The sequence below is a fragment of the Megascapheus bottae genome, chromosome 7 (assembly GCF_031878675.1).
Source record: "Megascapheus bottae isolate mThoBot1 chromosome 7, mThoBot2.hap1, whole genome shotgun sequence".
NCBI classification, from domain to species: Eukaryota; Metazoa; Chordata; class Mammalia; order Rodentia; family Geomyidae; genus Megascapheus; species Megascapheus bottae.
This window is the reverse complement of record NC_143515.1, coordinates 37,765,993-37,782,183: the sequence shown is the minus strand read 5'-3', so window position 1 is coordinate 37,782,183 and position 16,191 is coordinate 37,765,993. Positions and strand designations below refer to the sequence as shown.

Sequence of the window (16,191 nt, the reverse complement as noted above, 5' to 3'; positions counted from 1 at the left end):
TACCATGATGTTTTAATTGATGATATTTGACTGCTGAACAAGAAAGTGTCAAATGTCACTTTTGCGACATAAACTGGCAGTTATGATTATGTAAGATCAATTATTCTTTGGAAAACTACATTAGGTTGGAGCGGAAGCCATTTTAATATGAATTTTTTTTCTTAGCTGTTCATCCAGTTCTAATTATTAGGAGTAAAATAGACTTTGGATGTAGTATATACTTTCATAATGTCTCTCCTCAAAGTATAATGGGTGTCTTACATGGCCTTTCTGTTGCAAAAGGAGGTTCAATTAAGATCTGTGAGGGTTTTCCAGAAAGGGGTATGTACCCACCACTTCTCTCCAATGGAAACTATTGGAATTTTCTTGTTAGTTATGATTTAGCAAATCCATAGTTATGAAAAAATGTATTTTAAGTAGTGTTGGCTTATTTGGTTTTCTCTGCATGCAAATGATTAAGTTATTTTAAATTTAACTTCCCAATTTTTAAGTCTACTTGCCTGTGTCCTTTTGTTTCCTTTACAAAATATAAAATAAGAAAGAAAAGGAATAGAGCATTTTCTAATATGCCTGTTCCTTTAGTATTGATAGTCATTTGTAAGTATGGTGAGCTGACTAGAAAGTATAAAATGCAAAAATCAAAAGGCAAATGATTAATTGGGTGATGGTGGCTCATGACTGTAATCCTAGCTACTCAGTAGGCTGAGATCTGAGAATCACAGTTGAAAGAAAGATTCTTATCTCCAATTAACTAGCAAAATACTGCAAGTAGAAATGTGGCTCAAGTGACAGAGAGCCAGCATTGAGCAATAAAACTAAGGGAATGTGTCTAGACCCTGAGTGCAATCCACCTTACTGCCATATTCATACAGAAAGAAGTCAAATGATTGAGAGTAATAATAAACACTATAATAGCAATAGCTATATTTGTTACAGATACTATTTCTCAGATCAGAGCTAGCACTTAATAGTCATTATCATATGCATTCCTCATAACAATCTGAGAAGTATGTGTGACTAATATCATTTTACATATGGGGAAAATGGTGGCTTACAAAAACTTGGACATGCATCAGAAAAGAGTTCATAAAACATTGTGTCCAGGAGTACTTAAGAAATTTAGTAGGAGGCAACCAGAGAGAGAACCCCTACATTTCTCTTTTGGTGTAATTAGCTTGTTCAAATTGAGATCATGCATGTCTAACAATGAAAAACAAAAAGACAAAATGAGTATGAATCATTTTACAATGAGAACAGCATGGCATTTTACACCTAAGTATTTCTACACATTCACGAGTTTGGTTCTATGTTCTCAGCCATGTCACTTGGTGCCATCTGGAACTTGGGGGTGGTTCAGAAGAATCTGAAGCACATGGAACCTTAATTTTCTCTTCAAGGCACAGAGCAGGGAAACCATGGGGATGCCCTGGGTCTGTTCTGCCCATAAAGGAGCTACATTCCACTGCCATCCTTCTTATCAGGAAGTTGCACAAGGGCGTTTGGTGGAGAAACATTTTGATATTCTTTTGTTCCAAAATCTTATCGTAGGCCCAAACTTCTCAAATGATTCTAAGGATACCTGCCACCTGGAAATCTCAGGGTCCAGCCACTTGGGTAGTGATTTGGGGATTTGAGTGAGATCTCTCATAAACTCACGACAAGTATAGACTCATATCCTCTCCTAAAGATGGAAGCCAGCAACTCCAGTCATTATCAGGGAAGCCAAAGTCATTGTCGCAGGACCTCAAAGTCATCAATCAGAAAAAACAAAAGAGATACCATGGCGATGATTTCCTGTTTCTTTCTGAGGATTGGGTGCACATCTTCAGTCAGCGAGGCCAGGGGCTACCATCATATTTCCATTTCTACCTCCTGTCTGAAAAAGATGTGCTTCTGGGTCCAATGGCTTTACAGTCAATGTGCACTTTGCTTAGACCCTTCACAGAAGTCCTCCACCTTCATCATTGATCTCCACTGAAGGCTTTGCCTCTGTTGGTTTTCCTTAGGAAGCTTCTGGCTGTGGCTGCAGCTTACCAGATCTCAAATCTATCCTAACATACGGGCATTTCCAGCACATGGTTAAGATTCTCCCCTAAGCTTTTGGAAAAGATGTTGTGAACATTGAAGCCAGAAAGGAAATGGACATTAAAATGTACTTTTTCTAGGCAGATTTTTTTTCTTTCTGATCATATATGGAATTGCAAAGATGTTCCCTTTTCATACTTTAGCAAGACACGTTAATGAATAATATTGTTTCCTGCCAGCCATTCTGGTATAAGAAGAGATTGGAGGTAGTACCATTGTAGTTTGCAGGCAATAGGTTTTACTAGACAGAGTGGTACATGTCATGGTGGGACAAAGGCATACTGGTTCCTTGAGAGAGCCTCCTTGGGAGGCCTTCTAAAATGACTCTCAGTGATCTGCGCCCTGGGGAGTCTGTGCTGCTTGTGTGTGATAATGAACCTAATGCCTTTTTTTCCTATTCAAAGGTGACAGCCCAACACTCCATAACCATGGCTTCCTCTATTTTTCTTTAATGTCTCATTTGCTTCCACTAATCAAAATGCCTTATTGACTCAGATCCAGTTGTATGAAAAAAGAACTGAAGGAGACCTCTAATCAACACCCAGCAAGAAACTGAGGCCCTCATTCCAACATCCATGTGAGTCAATTTAGACGTGAGTCCTTCCTTAGTTAAGTCTCAAGGTGATACAGGTCTGCTAATGCTTCACTGGTAACCTCTGAGAGACAATTGGATCAGAGAACTCTGGAGATCTGGCATAGATACAAGAGATAAATAAATCACTTTGGGACAATTCACTACATGGCAATAGAGAACAAATACAGCCATCTTCCAACCTAGATGGCTTATGGGATGCTTCTCTGTTTTAGTGAGGTATTGGAACAGCATCCTCTGGTCACAGTATCTGGGAAATGTCTGTAATCTATGATCTCCTTTGAATCCAGGCAGCCATTTTCTACTCCTGGATCACTAAGCAACACTCAAGCTGTCAGAAACTAGGGCATACAAATTCTATTATAGCCACTATATTTAACACAGGAGCCTGGATAATAAGGTCAGAGATGTATTTTACAGCCTTAGCTTGGCTTCGTATCTTTTTTTCTGGACTAAGGGCACTTTCCATGGATTTGATTGCAAATAGCAGTTATTTTTTTCTTCCCCCCAATTGGTTATCTTTACTGAAAATGTACATCGCTGTCGCTTCTGACAAGGAAGACTTGTATTAGACTCCATGGGCTTGCACCTGAATACCCAAGTGATGCATTACATGAATATGATTTGCATAATAAGCCAAGCAAAAAAGCATGTGCTAGAGGGTACCTGCTTGTCAACATTTAAAAATGTTGCAGTCCTGACAGAGAGCTGCCTCGTAGAGCGAAGGAAAGAATGCCTTTCCTTCTTCACTCTATCCTTTCACATTTCTTTCCTGGTGCCATGGCCCAGCTATGGAGGCATGGAGAGAATTCATAGAGTTTTCATGAGAGCATTTATTGTATATTAAAATGCTCATAAAAGTAGACCATTGAATTTACATGGCTGTCTTGAAGCAGATTTTATTTTATTCTTTTGATCTGTCACTGACTATGAAAGATTAAACTCTAGCACCAAGTGCGTTTTATGGTTAAGTTGCAATTTATATGTGAGCATTAATTAACGTCCGATAAAAATGAGATTCCAAAGGAATTGCGTTTTGCCTTCTCATTAGTGTGGCTGGTTTATAATTATAAACCTTGCTGAAGTATTAGGAAATTGTAATAAATAATAGTGAGTGGTATAGGAAGGCCACGGGATAATGAAAACAACAGTGCTTGGCACAAGTGTTAGTAAATAACTTCTGGGCCTGGGTTACATGTGTTCCCTTTGGATATTTTCACAGCTTTTTGGAAGCTGGATTCTACTCCAATCATTTTGCATGGATTTCAGAATTATTTTAACTTCTTATTAGTCTAAGCTTCCTGGCAGCAAGGCGAATGAACTCTGAAAACGCAGACAATGTTTTCAGACAGCTAGTAGCTTTGGATCGTCTTGTTAATGGGCTGAATCAAACACACTGAAGCAACTGTGAATCCAAACATTTGCCAGTTCACTTTTCTCCCCCTAAGAGTCTGAAATTTATGTTTATGTGATATCAAAATATATCTACTGTAGACAACAGGGAATGAAAAAGAAAAGTGAATTGCTTCTTCAGAAATTTCACCAAAATTTTCTTCCAAAGTATACATTGCTATCTACACCTTTTATTTTTTTCTTAAGAGATTTTAATTAGTGCACACTAATATCACAAAAGAAGGTTTTACTGTGGCTTTTCCATGCTACATATAATGTAACCCATGAATCTCACGCCCTCATCACTCTTTTTTCTTTGATCCTCTCTCCCTTCTTAAAGCAATTTCATTAGGTTTTATCAGTCAATTTCTATGTATGCATATAAACTACTTTGTCCTTATTTACCCTTATCCATGGTCTCCATTCGCTTTTGCTTTTCCTACTGATACCCATTCCCCACCAACAGAATCTGTTCTCTCATCATTCATTTTTTTAAGTGTATATTGATTGAATGGGTTTCATCATGGCATTTCACATATGTATATTTTATATTTTAATCAGAACAAACTACCACTCTGCTTCCTCTTTCTCTCTTTCCTCTATGCCTTATTAAAAGAAAACACAATTTATAAAAAATAAACACAGTTTTAATACCTTTTAAATTTTGATTCCTGGTCCTACATAAAGTGTTGGTTAATGCCTTCCATATTCACTATTACCTTGATCCAGCCATTCCCTATTATTAAGAGCCATGTGTGAAGCACTGGGCTAGAGGCACACCAGCAACTTCCCAGGCCAATTCTAACACCTGAAACAAGCAGGCTAGAGGAATAAGAGACCCTGACATTGTGGCATTTATTTGCCCTATAACCTCTTGACCTTGGCAAATTTCCTGGGTTGGGAAGCACAAGCCACATGTTGACCTAAATGGAATCGATCAATCCTGCTCAAATGTTAGCCAGCTTGTAATTACCTTACCCACTTGTGGTTGAAATGCCAGAATCAAAAGCCCTTTCTTTTGGGAGTGGAAGGTGGTCATTGGTGTTTTCTGGAGGAAATGGTCCCTACCTGTCTGTGGTACTAAGATGCAAAAGGATCACAATGGTATTGATAAGAGCAACTTGTTCCAGCCTAAGCATCTTTTCCCGTTACCCTTTGCTCCCATCTTCTTTCAAACCCTAGATTGTTACATTTGGAATTGATTTTTGTGTACAGTACTCTCACCTAAATCTTCATAAAGCTGTCCTCTTTCACTTATGGAGCCGATCAAGAGCTTTCTCCTATGACTATCTATTCCAAACTTTTTGTTGTTTTAGAATTCGAAGTGAATGCATTGATTTGGTGCAAAGTTCCAAGTCTGTTGTTTTCCAGCAAAGAAAACTTACAAGGTATTGCTGTGTGTTTATAAGCATGGATTAATGCATTCCTATTTATGCTTCATTATTCTGAGGATTTAAGGCAATCAGGCTTATTTATATGATTTGGGTGATTCCTTTTGCTATTTCTGGGGCATTTTTTCTGTACTTCTCAATCATCCTAATTTAATTCTAGGACTGATCTAACTCCTATGTGTTTTCTTCTTATCTCTATATGTCATTATTTTGTTTGCAATCATCCGTTATTCCTCTTCAAGAGCCAAAATTGAGAATCTCTACATTATCAAGGCTGTATCTTTATTGTGTGAATTAGCTGTGGCTTTGAATCAAAGCTCAGTGTGCGCAAATGACATTTAACTAAAAATAAAGGCTTGTGAAGCTATGAAACTTTAGCTTGTATTTTCAAGACTAGATGGCCTACATTCTTTTTCATCTAATAATTGCTCATCATTTTTTTAATTTTAGGTGATACTTCCCTGAGGCTTTATAAAAAATAGGGAAGATTCACTGATATCATATTAATATCATGTCATATTAAATGGCGTGTATCAGAACAAGTGAGTTTTATATTGGTTGTTGGGAAAGGATTTGTTGGTCATTGGTAACATTATTGGATGTCATTGGTAGATGATGTCATTAACTTTGACCTGATGGTGAACCAAAGAATTTTTAAAAAACCTAATAAATTCTTCTCTGTTAATTATTACAAAGCCAATAGGCTGTTGAAAACTTTTACGGCTGCCCTATGACAGAATTGTTACAGCAAGTTTTTATCTGTTTTGTTAGTGCTGATTCTGGATACATTTATATAGCAAACTTTGACACAGAAGAAAAGATGGGCTGTAGTAATTTCAGTATCTAAGTGGTCTCCTTAACTCCTCGGATGAGCCATCAAAAAGTTATATAGCTCCAACGAGAAAAATAATTAACCAATCAAGCATATAAAATAATGCAGGGCAAACTCTGTCAGTAAATAATTTGACACTCTTCAGATGTTTGTTTTGGAAAAAGGAATTCAGGGAGAAATGACACAATGATGTCAAGGCAGTAAAAGAAAGAGAATAGAAATAGAGCTTTACAGATCACCTAAAAAGCTACTTCTTTTCCTGAATTATATGACAGTTCAACCAGGTTTGACCTGTCAGAATTTTTGGTTTTTGTTTACAAGAACAATCATAGAATAATAAAATCAGTAGTGATAATACTAAACCCTGGAATCAGAAATGAACATTTTCCATTTCCTCCTGTTTATTTTTTCCATAGCAGAAAGCCTTTATTCCCAGACAAGCCTGACTGTCTGTCACTGAGATAAGGGAGCTGATTTCTTAGTTACTATGGGTACTGGGCTCAGTGAGCTTAGTCAGTTTTCTGTAACAAACACTTGAGATAGTTAGCTTATAAGGAGAAGGGGTGTTTTTCAATTATTACTTTGGCTCCGTTTTGAAAGTTTCAGTCCATGAAGGATGAGTCATGTTCCTTGAAATCTGTTGGTAAGATAGAAGCTCATCATGGAAGCATCATGTGGCAAAATACCATTCCCCTCAGGGCCAGAATATAAGAGAAATGGAAAGGGGCTGAGGCTCCCATATTACCTTCAAGGACATATCCCAAGACACCTTGGACTTCCAACAGAGTCCCATCTGGAAAAGTTGCCACTGCTTCCAATAGTGCCAAGTTTGAGATCAAGTCTTTTGAATGCATGAGTCTCTGGGGAACATTTATGAGTTAAACGATAGCAGGGCATAAAGTTATTGCTTAATTTTTAACCTTGTTTAAATCCTTCAGATCATTCTTGAAAAGTATTTTACCTTATAAATAATCCTACTAAACTCATTTTGATAATAGATGAAGATACACTAAAATCCACCTAAACAGTTGAGCTATGTAATTATGTAGGGATGGTGGGTGGTTGGAGGTGGCAGAGGAAACAGAAGGAGCAGGTTGAATGCTGAATTGTTCAGCTCATGGCTTCTTTTCTACCTTGTTAGTTAGAGTGTATATAGACAAATTTTAATCTTGCATCATTTTTTTGAATTTTTCCTGAGAACTTCTATTACACTTTATAAAACTGATATAAAATAAGTCAGTATTTTACTTAGTCCTAGTCCAAGAAGTAATTTCCACAAAAGCATTGGTTCCAAGTCTTAGATTTCTTCTACTGCTAAACACAGAACTTCAAAAACAAAAAGGGAAACTGCCATAAACCTCTAATTGAGCAGGAAAAATAATGGATGCTAACTTCCATTCTACCTTTGAATTCTAAAATTACCCATTGGCTTTCAGTGATATAGCCTTTTCCAAATTAAACAACTCAAATTCTAGGGCAACAACAACAAAAATGAAATAAAGCCAAAATATTTCTAGATAATGAAGGAAACCCAGAATTTATTTTCGAATTTGGCCTTTTTAATCTCAAGAAGCTTTCTAAATATAACATTCAAATTCCCCAAATTAGAAGAGATAAGGTAGGATATATTATTGTATTTCTTGCTAGATAAGGACACAAGTAGAATGTTTTAGGCTTTTAAAATCACATTAACGTGGTACAAACTTTACTCGAGATATCCCCTGTCAGTTACCTAGCCAGCTGAGATTGTGTCTATTTTATGTGGGTAAATACGTTTTTCTTTTACCTTTGTCAAGATGGTCCATTCTGATATATTGTATATACATTTATTTGTTGAGTTGAAAAAGGGAAGGTAAGTGGAAAACAAGATGAATGAGAGGGGTGGGGGGACTGAATGAGGGAGAAAAACATGAGAAGGGGTAACAATGTTCAAGAAGTAATGTACTCACTACCTGAAGAATGTAACTGTAACCCCTCTATACATTACCCCAACAAATAAAATAAAATAAATTTAAAAAAATTAAAAAGCAACTCTATCCTATCCTGCTATTGTGACATGGTGACCCACGGAATACCCACTCCCTTTAAAACTGTATGTTCTGTTGCATGTCTTCAACCTTTACGTAGGGTTGTCATTTTCACTGTGATATGTGCATGGAATCACCAGGGGAACATTTTAAATATGCCTATGCTTGAATCCCAGCCACCACTGACTCCTAAGTTAATTGCTCTGCAGTGCAACACAGGCAATGATATTTTCAAACATCTCACTAAAGATTTCTTTTGTGTGGCCAGACTGATGATTTTATTTCCATTTCCATCGTAGCCAATTGTTGAATACCTTAAAAGGATCTGATAGCCTCACTCACTCAAGTTCAGGCCTGGGGTTCATGGTAGCAGGGAGACCACCTACAGCCCCCTAAGCCTTTTCCCTTTGCAGCCTTTCACTCAGCAAGAGAAGGCTAAAGAGCGTTTCTTTTTCACAGGCTCAGCTTCTCTGGATTGGCAACGTGCCCTGGGATAGCTAGCTTTCCGGCATGCATGCAGTGGAATGCAATATGGACCCTGACATTCATCACACTGTGTCTTTTTTTTTTTTCTTCTCTCTCTACAAAAGCACAGTAGAGCCATAAGGTGAAGAGACAGGGTTGGTTCTTCCTGGCTGGATTCCCTTCTCTTTGTTGTCGAAGAGCATGGAGCCCTGAACTTCCAACATTTATAATAATGCTTAACAACAAGCAAAGAGCCCTGGTCAAATTTCTGGAGGGAAAAGCAGTAGGGGATTAGAAGTTAGCTTTTTTTATGCTTGTGTAGGAAATGGAGCTTTTTTTTTTTTTTTTTTAACATTTCCCTAGCAATGCTGTCTCTACCAAGTTTTATATCAGGAAATACGAAGCCGGCGATAGCCTGTTGATGACATAAAGCTCAGGTTTTCCCCCCTCCCTCTTTCTGGTTTCCCTCCCTGAAACTTGGGTTCATGACAGCTTGTTGTTGGGCAGGGCATTAGCCTTTTGTAATTTATTGCTTTTAGATTAAATCTGGGGAAACTCAATATTGCAGTTGAATGATTAGAGCAATACCCCTTGGAGTAATAAATTTTCTTTGGTGCTGTGCATCTCCAGATCATGTTTCCCTTCTAATTACATTTACATAAATGATATTCTGTAAAATTAAATTAACATTCAAACCGTTACACTGGCAGGGAGAGACAAAAATTAGTTACCAAGTTGCATCTCTTTGAAAAAAATTGGAGGGTTTTTTTCACAATATGAATCACTATCTTCTCTCAAGTGTCAGCAATCAACAAAACCTGGGTTCCTGAACTGCACAAGGCTGTTTGTCACCAGCTAATAGAGAGGTTTTGTTTTTTTTCCTAAGGATTTCAACCATAAAGTCTAATTAGACAGTGCCTATGGTGACTTTTCAAACTTGGCTACTAATGAATTGCTAATCATCCTTCCAGCTTCTTGCCTCAAAATCTTGCCATGATCATGGAGAATTTGCACACTGAATGTATGCACACACCTTTGCTACCATCCGTATTTCCCTCCTCATTCTACCCTTGTTCTTTTCCAAGGCTTGACTTTCCTGTCTCTGAATTAAAGGAAGGCCTGTCGTGAGTATCATCCAGATCTTCATACCTTCCTCTCATCTTTCATATTCTAGTTCAGCATGTTTCCATTTTAGCATTTGATTCTCTTTCAAAGTTGCACTACTTGTAGGGTTTGACTCATCACCAACAAGAATTGCTGGCTTTCTTGTTAGAGCTGGAAAATGTTACTTCTTCCCTGTTTGTGTGCATATACATCTACAGATTCAGTCTAACTACAGTTTAAAAAACCTACCAGTACATTTTGTGAGCTTAATCACTAGATGTAAAATGTGATATAACTTACGTCAAAAAATACATATCTATATGAAGGATGTTTACCAAAATATTTAACAGTAGCATAAATATCCCTCAGATGTGTACTCAGTTTGAATTGGCTTGTTAATATGTATGATTTCAAATATAAAAAAACTGATGTTACCAGGGCCCGGGAGTGTGGCCTAGTGGTAAAGTGCTTGCCTAGCATGTACAAAAGCCTGAGTTCGATTCCTCAATATCACATACATAAAAAAAAATGATGTTACCACAAAAGGAGAAATTTTGCAGCACCTTGGGGTTCAAGTGAAGACAGACAACTGAAGTATTAACATCTTCTGTCCTATCTCCTTGCTTTATACCTGTTATTTTTTCTTATTATTTGAATTTGATCATCTCAGACACAGTCATATCCACTGATCATTTCATCCATTGACACTCCTGATCATGAATTTGCTCCCAAAATAGTCTGTCAAGTAGCCAGGCATGATGGCTATTGAGGAAACAAAGATAGGAAATTATGATTTGAGACTATCCCAGGCAAAGTTTGCTAAATTTCAGAGACAGTTTTAGTAGTTCAGTCTTCTTAGACCAGTAGGTAGCACCTACAAGGGGAAAACAGACACAATTAAAAGACAATTCAGAATACATTTGCATCATTTGGTGACAGTTTGGCATTGTAAGAAAGGAAACAAAACTGATCAAAGTTTCCTGAGTTTCTTCCTCTATGAATAAATGAATGGTGAATGATGGGATGGTTAGAAAATGAATGAAAGAGGACTTAAAGGAAGAAAGTTCTCCTAGACTGGAACAAGCTAAAATAGATGCCTATGAGAAGGGTTGTCAGGCAGGCAGGTATATGAACATAGATTTTGGATGAAGAAGTTAAGTTATACAAAGAAAGTAACAAAAGCCTTTGAGTATGGGGAGATATAAATATTAAGATGAGTTTGGTAAAGAATGCCCTAAATCCTATTTGGCACAACAGTTGACTCTCTTTCACTATTCCCAGATGATGGTCTTGTTCTGTATTTCCCTTCCCTATCCCATATGTAACATGATTGGAAAACTTCTTTCACCTCCTCAGGCCTGCCTTTGATAATGACTTTCTGGATCTTACCATTTCAGTTCTACTTTCCAGGGTCAGCTTTTCCAGTGACTCTGCCATCTTGACAGAGTTTTGGCTTCTTGAATCTGAGGCAATCCAGGAATCAATTAAAGATGATGCTTAACTTAGAACCTGTTTTTTAGTACTTCCATCTGGGGAAAATACTTCCTACTTTCTAATTGATTCATTCATTATTTCTGTTTGTATAAAGGACTGATTTACAGCGTATCCAAGACATGTACTAATGAACCATGTCATAATAGAGATTTACTACATTGTGCAAATGCTTGTAGTTCATTTCATTCCTCTTATGCAGAACTTACATTATGTCAGAAATTATAGTTATTTTCATATATATTTTATTTTTAAGGGTTCAAGTGCTTTAAAGGGAGGGGCATTTCATGGAGGTTTCTTGGAGCTAACTCCCTGGCTCCCACATAAATACGTATCCACACTAATTCAGTGGTTATATCTTATGTGACTAGGAGTTGGATTTCTGAGGAAAAACATTTGCAGTGGATTGGGAAAGAAGATAAAGGAACAACCATAACTGGCATCGTGTTAATACCCAATAAATACCTATCAACTAATTGGATCTTAGGAAAAATTGTCAGACGATGAAGGAAAAGGTCAAAGTGAAATATGTGAAGTACATTTTGCAGTCTCTTCTCATCCACCTTTTGTGCCTGGCATTGCCTTTGCCTGCAATTTTGTTCTGTCCTTTCCTTCCATCTTGCCAGAAGCAGCTCAGTGGCCACCCTACTTAAATGGGTTTCCATGACTGGCCTCCTTTAGAGACATCTTCCTTGATGATCCCATTGACCCTGCAGATTGCTCATTTAACAGAGAAGAGATTTCTTCTCTGAACGTCCACATGTGGTGGCTCACCGTCAGAGAGGACCACCCAGAGCCTGTTGTCAGCACAACACACTCACAAAGCAAGATAGATGAGCTAAAATTTTTAAGAGGCATCAACAGGGCTCCAAACTCACAATAGAGGGTTAGCAAAAGGGTATTTATAATCATCGTCTACCTCTAAAATATATAATGGGACTTCTTAATTATCTGAAACTCCATTTAAAAGAAAAAAAGCTATCCTTTAATTGGAGATATCCTAGAATTGGAGTTCAGGTTTAATCCAGCTACAGCTGGAACAGAAGACAGTGAATAAGAATTATATCTTTTATATTTAAGATTGATATGGTTTTGGATCATCATTGAACTAATTGTCTGGTATTGTTTTCTAGAAATAGGCAAGGCAGAGGAACCTACCAAGTTAGGCAATGAACACAGAAGCCAATTAGAAAATGAGACCATGTAGCAACATGCTATGGTGCCAGCTTGGGTTGCTTTTGCCAAGGTTCAGGGAATCAGTAATGAAGAGGTTTGGCCTCTCAGTCAGCCTGCAAATTATTACTAAGTACATAGTGTGTACCCAGTACAGCGTTATGTGCTGAAGGGAACAGCAGAAGTTTTGGATGATGTAGTATGTGGTCTCAAATTGTTTGCAACATGCACGAGAAGACAAAACTAAAGAAAATCAAAACAGAAAATGAAAATTGTGGCTCATGTGCAATGAGCCCATCAGAGGATGAGCAAGTGAACACTTCTATTCTTTTTTTTGCCAGCCCTGGGCCTTGAACTCAGGACCTGTGCACTGTCCTTGGGCTTTCTCAAGGTTAGAGCTCTACCACTTGAGCCTCAGCACCATTTCTGGCTTTTTTTCTGTATGTGGTACTGAGGAATTGAACCGCGGTCTTTGGGCATACTAGGCAAGCACTCTACCACTAGGTCAAAATCCGGCCCCTCTATTCTTTTTTAATCAGGAAAGTCTTCCTTTCCTTTTATCTTCACAGATGCCATTTCATATAGACATTGCACCAGGATTTTCTGTTGATACCTCTGTTGGTGTGGCCCCAGGGGCTCCTTCTCCCATAGCTTAGCATGCTCTTTTCCTAGGCAGTACTAGGCCCATTCAGTAGAAGGAGAAAAGAATTAGCCACCACCCTCCTTGTCTGGGACAGTCTCTTGGTGCCTAGCCACAACCATCTAAAGTAGCAAGGTCTCCCTAAATCTCACAGGTCATCCAAGTCACCTGGGATGGAACTCCTTGGTCAGCCCCGACCATACAAAGTAGCAAACTCTCCTAAACCTCACAGGTTATAGATGGTCACCCAACACAATAGCCAGCACCTTCTCTCTTGTTAGGAGGGGGTCTTTGCTGGCAATAAACCTTTTCTTTGTTCTCGGTACCTGGATGTCCACATGGTTTTCTGGCAAAGGTCTCCTATTTTATAACAGCCTCCCTTGTTTATGTACCCACTTTGTTCATTAAATCCCTGCTCACAATACCTGCACTCATCTGAGACCTTTGCCCCCATCTCCCATCAGTCACCGCCTTCAGGCTGCGGAGGACCCATTGTTCCAACAGGCCTGGCTTGCTCAAGGGGGAAGCTGGGTGCAGCTCTCAGAAGCTGATCCAACCTGCCAGCTTCCATCTGGACCTGCTGTCAGTGGATGGATACCCAAAGCACCTGCTCACCCATTGAGGTAAACAAATGGGGCCAGTGCCTCAGGATCCCTTGGGGAGAGCTATGAAGACTGGTCACCGGAACTCGTCATTGCCTCTGACTTATGCACCAGAGAAATGTTAGAGAAATTTATGATTGGGCACCATATGCCAGCCCAACATGTGCTTCTTCATAGGGCATGCACGTCGGACAGAGCTATGTGCATTAAAGATGAGCCTCAGGAATAAAAGTGAAATAGAGAAGTAACTGCTGAGGAGTAGGGAAGATGCCAAGTTACTGCTGGAAATTTCACACTCATTTTAAGGAAATTGTATGCAGAACATCAAAGACAACAGTAAGTGAATCTGCCTTCTTTAGGGTTTCTGAGAAATCTCTCCCCTCCCCCCTTCACTGGGGGTTTCCACCATTCTTGATTAGAATTGAAAATATAATTTTAAAACTTTTTTCTTCTGCTTGAGGGATGAGGAGCTGACTTTTTTTTCCCAGCATTTTCTTCATTCAACACAGGAAAAACAGATGTGTCCAGTCTAAGCATAATAAGATGCTTGGAGAAATGTTCATCACAGATGAGACCTTCTTGGTAGTCCTAAAGCTGATTGTGAAACTGACTTGAAGTAACAAGCCTTTATTTTTTGATATGCCAAATAGAAGTAAGTGTGTGTGTGTGTGTGTGTGTGTGTGTGTGTGTGTTGATGCTGTTATGTAAACCTATGGACTTTGCAGCAAGATAGTGCTTCTACAATGTTCTTTCTCAGAGCCAGGCTGTATTTCCAAAGTCTCAGTGGACAGCATCACTCTGGCAGGCATGAGAATGGAGAAACCACAGTGTCAGTGCCACCATTAGGTTTTCTCTCTTTGATTTCAGAAGTGTTGATGATGGATGGCATTCTGTAATTGTGAGTCATTTCCTCAGCCCTGTGTATGCCTAGAATCCTCAGAGAAATCCCTCTTGCTGTTTGAAGTTCTAAGTCAATGCTACATCCAACTCGATGAGTGCTTGTCGTCATTGGTGGTCACGATTGCACTAAAACAGGACACTGTAAAATGGCCTAAAAGCGATTTTTCAAACTTCTCGGAATATTACATTAAAGATGTATAAACCATATTTACAATAACCATGTTTTATATAAACTTAATATTGAAATGGCTTAATCTAGTGGATTACTACAATAAACTAAAATATAAATAACCTCCACTTAATTCTAAGTTAATGATAGAGAAATAAAGGAAATATACAGCAAATTAATGTGTAATGGGAAAACAAAAAGAATATCCATCAGAAGCTTTAGGCGAGTGGGCAAGATAAAAGCTTCTGAGATGATGAGAACTTTCCAAGCTAATGTTCTAAATTCTAAAAATGACTGGCTGACCTGTGCACTTGAACCAATAATCTCTTCAGACATCAAGACCTTCACCAGTGAAAGAGAACTGGTTCCTTTTTCAGGTTCTTGAATGACCAATTTATGGAAAGGTATTATACATCTTTTCAATTTTACTTAAAGCCAACACCCTAATGACAGCACTGATGGTATAGAAGGTGGCCTGTTATTAATGGAAGAGAGCTGGTTTCAGATTGTAAAGACAGACATGATGATCTTCTATCATGAGTTTTGTTTTCTCAGCTAGAACACTGGTAGTTTGGAAGAATGTTTTAAGTGTTAATCCACACTAAAATGTGTTTCTTCCTCTTTAGAGTGGCTTTGGGGTAAAGCAAGAACAAGTATCCCATATCTCTAACAACTCCAGAAACAGGAACTATTGGAGTTGCTCAGTTTGAAAAGTTGTCAGTTGGGATGCTGTTGTTATGAACAACTCTCTCATACAGATGTTCTAACTATCCCAAAAGTATTATGTGTCAATGTTAAAGAAACTTTCCTGGGATAAAATCACTCTAGCCAGTTCTGGATGAAAACATTTCTGAGTCTTGAGAGTCTTCAGTATCTTATTGTGTCTCTGTCATACATGCTGTCTCCCCTTTCTTCTCAATCTGGATTCCCAGGGACAAGAGCGAGCTCCTCTGAACTAGTCTCACCTTTCTTGAATTCAAATTAAAGAATAAATGAATAATCGATAAGGAAACCTTCAACCTTTCCTTCACCTCACATATTCATATCAAGCTGTCAGGTTAACAGGTTAAAAAGAAAGGATAGAATTTTTGGCACTGATACGTGAGTAGAAGATTTGTTTGGAGATAGGACAATCCCAATGCTTGATATAAGATGAAGTGAGTTCAGAGGTGAGCCTATCCCCTGCAGAGGAAAGTTTGCTTTCCCAGAAGAGATCAGAGCTAGTCATAAGTAGTTGTCTATCTGAGTATCTCCAGTGATGCCAACATTTTACCTGTGTCTGCTCCAGCACCGGTATAATATCTCCCAACAGTGGTAAAGTAGAACAA

The 16,191-nt window shown here is 38.4% G+C and overlaps 1 long non-coding RNA gene across 1 annotated transcript in view; it reads left to right on the top strand.

The window, feature by feature from the left end:
- The window catches only part of LOC150060656 (uncharacterized), a 28,268-nt gene extending 14,250 nt beyond the window's left edge, over positions 1 to 14,018 (top strand). The window contains exons 2-3 of the long non-coding RNA XR_016536137.1: positions 2,581 to 2,662; positions 13,972 to 14,018. This is a non-coding gene — a long non-coding RNA (uncharacterized LOC150060656). The remainder of the gene's footprint in view (positions 1 to 2,580; positions 2,663 to 13,971) is intronic.
- The last annotated feature ends 2,173 nt before the right edge of the window (positions 14,019 to 16,191 follow it).